We start from the raw sequence: 5,057 nt of genomic DNA on the forward strand, positions 1-5,057 counted from the left end.
TTTTTGTTCTACTTGGATAGTACTGCCCAAGTAGGGGAGAGTGGGCTCCCTTGAGCCACGGGGTCCAATGTGACAGTACGAGTTTTCTGTATTAACGTTCTGCAAAATAGTGACGGTGGGTATGAAAACGAAAGTTTTCAAAACATATAACTTCCATCAAAAAATTATGCCGAAATAAGCATATATACTTTAGTTAAAGGGAGATATGTAATTGGAGCTTTGCAAAGTAAATTTTTACTTGTCATAACTTTTTGATATGTAGGGGAGACCGGGGCTAGACCGTTAGTTTTTTTTCGGTGCCGATTTTTAACAACAAAATAAATAATTGTAGTTAAATGTGGTATACCACTGTAAAGAGTGAACCTTTAGCTACAAAATTTATACAGGAAATTTTTATCTACGTCGCTTTGTTTAACCGGTATAGAGCAAAAACGACAACGGTGCAAAAATTGAAATCTCAAAAATGCCGGGGTTTAACCGTTACACTGCATTTTCAATACATATACGTACATCTAATCCTGAAAAATGATAGAATACATCTTAATAATTGTTTTTTAAGAGAAAAATATAAAAATTTATTTAAAATTTTTATGCAAAACGTTATTAAAAAATAGTTACGAGGGTTCCTCTTTCCGCAGAAGTCACTCGCCCGACTTGTTTCACTCCTCGACGTCCGATGACTCTATTCGGTGTCTGAATGGTTGTAATTCCCGTCTCATCCATATTCCATATGCAGTGAGCCTGGAAATGCCCGGAAATGCCTTGGAAATGCACCCGGACTGCTTACTAACGGATTAACCCCAAACTTAAGTTTCAGGTTTGATCGCCCACGAAATATTAGACATCAACGATAATGAAAAAACTACACTGGATTCGTGTTCAGCATGCATTACTCTTTATAATCACGTACCTCGAGATTTGGAGAGCAAATATTATAGCAGATATTACAAAATTTCCACGCGCAGAAAATGTAACTTTCACCTTCCGAAAACACGTTTGCCCTCGTAAAAATCATAACACGGCAGGTAACCTGCCGAAACTCCGTTGGTCACATGGGTACCATAAGCAGCGTTTACAATGTTAATAGCGAGTTCGCACAATATACAGGTTCCGAGATATTTGATTTGGCGGATTTACCCCGTTAGCGGTCTAGCCCCGGTCTCCCCTATAATATGGATTTCTAGGGATTCTACAGTTAAAAAAATTCATAAGACGTTTGTCGGGATCTAGGTTCAATACCAACGTGCGCACAAAAACGTTTAATTGTTCTGTATCTGAAATATTTACGATAAATAATATCGATGTTCAGTGGGGTCCAATGTGACGCAGGTTGATGGGGTCCTCTGTGCCACGCTTACAGAACTACCTAATCTACCTACGTGACAGCGCGAGTTTCCGTAGTGTGTTTCGATCGCGGAATAGTAAATGTTAGTGCCTAAATTTTCCTATAAAATGAAATAATTTCCATCAATCATATCCACACTTTTATTTTCTCTTTTTAGTTACAGATCACATGTAATCGAGTCGCTGTGAGGCAATATTCGTTGATCTCTGCTAGGTTACGACAAAAAGTGAGGTTATAGGACTTTGTTTTCAGTTTTCAATTTCTTAGGTCATCTGATGAAACAAATATGACACGATTATTGATAAATTGGTTCTCTACCCTTATGAAAAAGTACACTCAACTTTGATGGTTAACACCCAAATTGAGAGTTAACACTCAAATTTGGGCGTATGTTTAGTGTTTGTCATCAAAGTTAAGTGTCAACACTTAAATTTAGGTGTAGATTGAGTGCTGACCATTAAGGTTTAGGTAAATTGTGGGTTTAATCCTCAATGATGAGTGTTTAGTGATTGGGAGTGTAGTGATTGGGAGTTTATTCTCAATGATAAGTGTAGGTTGGGGATTAAGCCTCAATGTTTAGTGTAGGTTGGAGATTGATCCTCATTGTTAGATGTACAACGCCCGATCGTTTCACATTAGATGGCGCGACGCGCGAGTCGCTACTCTCAAAGAGCCTCGTTAGGTGTCATGGCCGCACTTGCTTGCGTTTCTTCGAACATGTCGAGTCCGTTATCTTTTTCTTGACGGATTCATCGTTGCGGCGCGTGTTCTGGAGACCAACCGAGCGAGAGTCGGATTACCAGGGAGAGCTCACCGCCAGGAAAGGGAGAGCTGCGGCAGCTAGCGTCCGAGAGGGAGGATTGAGGCGAGGAGTCCGGTTCAGCGAGCGGAGCCCTTAAGAGATTCTTATTGGGACGCCATATTTGTTACTTTCATTCGAGGGTTTATATTTTTAGCGTTTATACCGTCATTTTTAAGGATTAACCATTAATTGAAGGTTAACTATCACTCTTGAAGGTTAACCATCATCCAAAGAAAAACCCTTAAAGTTTGGGTGTGATTTTGGACCGCCAATTGAAGATTAACCTTCAAATGATGGTTAACCTTCAATTGACGGTCCGAAATCACACCCAACTTTAAGGGTTTTTCTATGGTGTTTTTTTAACGGTTAACACCAAAAGTTGAGTGTATTTTTCCATAAGGGTAGCACAGTCTTGGTTTTTCCTTTTTGTAGAGAGAAGAGTTAATAGACTACGTGTCACAGGGTACCCTACCTTTTACATTACATGTCACAGGGTACCCTACCTTTCATATTACATGTCACAGGGTACCCTACCTTTCACATTACATGTCACAGTGTACCCTACGCTATGGCTCAATCGACCCCACGCGTGGGGTCCACTGGCCTAGTTTACACCGACCGTTTGATACGCGTACCAAGTACTGTATCCGTATCAAATTCGTATCAAATTTCGGTTTACATCGGGATAACCCGAGATTTGATACGGATTTGATACGGATATAGTACTTGGTACGCGTATCAAACGGTCGCGGTGTAGAGAGCCTCACTGTCACAAACGCAGCATTTTGAAATATCATTATTTTTGCAAAATATTTCTGAAAATTTATTTCTTAAATCATTTACAAACAAAGTTTATTATATTAAACATCGAATAGTCTCATTTATATTATAATGAAGTTATTAAAAACCATTTTTAATGTGATTTGAAAAAACGTGGTTCAAGGGTGCCCACTCTCCCCTACTGCGCCTGTACCACACGTTAGTATCCCACGAGTATTCGATAAGTACTAAAAGAGTACTGGAGGGAGTACTGGGGAGAGTACTGGAGGGAGTACACTGGGGGGAGTACTGGGGGGGAGTACTGGGGGGGAGTACTGGAGGGAGTACTGGAGGGAGTACACTAGAGAAAGTACTGGAGGGAGTACTGAATGAGTATTGGATGAGTACTGGGAAGGAGTACTGACGAAGTCAGTATGGTCGAATTTTGTATGCTTTTAATTTTGGCCGAAACTAAGAGTAATACAACAATCAAATTCACGAATTTGACAACTGCAGTTGGAAAGCAGCTTTTTGCTGAATACAATTATAATTAGTATAATGCCTGTATATAGGTGCCTATATATATAAAAACTTTATTACTTTCTGTCTTTAATATTTATTTTTAATTATTTAATTTTTTTATTTAATTTAATTATGTTTAAAAAGTAATGGCAAACACAGCAGGTTTGTCTAGAACTCTTAGATAGGTGAGCGACAGAAAGAGAGTTCCTTTGAAGTCAATTTTGTCTGTATTATGTGTAGTTACCCTTACGAAAAAGTAGTACTAGCAATCAGTACTCAGTACTGAGTGAACAGTACTCGTAGTATTGAGAGTATTAGTATGTTAATACTCATGAATACTGCAGAATGGTCGGTACTGTGTCTGTCAGTGCTTACAGTACTGGCAGTACTACAAGCAATAATACTCATTAGTACTCCAAAGTATTGAAGTGGTCAGTACTTTATCAGATTAATATTCGGAGTACTATCACGATAGTACTGCCAGTACTGTAAGAAACTAATAGGCACAGATTATTGATAAATTGGTTCTCTAGCACAGTCTTGGTTTTTCAATTGACCAAAGATTTGTAATAAACAGGATTTAAACAGATCTCTTCTACGTGTCACAGGGTACCCTACCTTTCACATTACATGTCACAGTGTACCCTACGCTATGGCTCAATCGACCCCACGCGTGGGGTCCACTGTGACAAACGCAGCATTTCGAAATATCATTATTTTTGCAAAATATTTCTGAAAATTTTCTTCTAAAATCATTTACAAACAAAGTTTATTATATTAAACATCGAATAGTCTCATTTATATTATAATGAAGTTATTAAAATTTTTAAATTCACATTTTTAATGTGATTTGAAAAAACGTGGTTCAAGGGTGCCCACTCTCCCCTACTGCGCCTATACCATACGTTAGTATCTCACGATTATTTGATAAGTACTAAAAGAGTACTGGAGGGAGTACTGGAGGGAGTACTGGTGGGAGTACTGGGGGAGTACTGGAGGGAGTACTGAATGAGTATTGGATGAGTACTGGGAAGGAGTACCGACGAAGTCAGTATGGTCGAATTTAGTAGTACTTTGAGTACTTATGTCTCCAGTACTTTCACCAATACTTTTTCCAGTATTAAAACCAGTAATACTTTTTCATAAGGGGAGATTTATTAGTCAAAAAAGATGAGCACAAAAATATCATTGTGCATATTTCGAAAGCATATGAATTAAGGAACATTTTCAGACAAAAACCAAATCGCTATCTGTATTTTAACTGGTACTTTACACTTGTACGTATGGGATGCTCATGTTCGGGTCGGCCGAAGGGGATGAGCATGGAAATCTCATTGTGCATATTTCAGGACCACATAAATTGAGGAACATTTTAAGACTAAAACCAATTCACTATCTGTATTTTAACTGGTACTTTACTCTTGTACGTATGGGGTGCTCACGTTCAGGTTTGCCGAAAGGGATGAGCACGGAAATCTCATTGTGCATATTTCGAAAGCACATAAATTGAGGAACATTATAAGATTAAAACCAATTCGCTATCTGTATTTTAACTGGTACTTTGCTCTTATATCAGTAGTATATAGATCTTTTTTGGTATATATTTTTTAAACTATTACAAATAGACTA

General features: G+C 38.2%; 1 long non-coding RNA gene across 1 annotated transcript; it reads right to left on the reverse strand.

The window, feature by feature from the left end:
- Positions 1-265: 265 nt before the first annotated feature.
- On the reverse strand, positions 266-1,168 carry LOC139784847 (uncharacterized). Its single transcript, XR_011721701.1, has 3 exons — positions 911-1,168; positions 619-786; positions 266-518 (listed from the first exon to the last, which is right to left on the reverse strand). It is a non-coding gene; the product is annotated as an uncharacterized lncRNA (long non-coding RNA).
- Between the last annotated feature and the right edge of the window lie 3,889 nt (positions 1,169-5,057).

The sequence above is a fragment of the Temnothorax nylanderi genome, unplaced genomic scaffold (assembly GCF_030848795.1).
Source record: "Temnothorax nylanderi isolate EJ_2023f unplaced genomic scaffold, tnyl_v1.0 TNYL_tig0690_pilon, whole genome shotgun sequence".
NCBI lineage: Eukaryota > Metazoa > Arthropoda > Insecta > Hymenoptera > Formicidae > Temnothorax > Temnothorax nylanderi.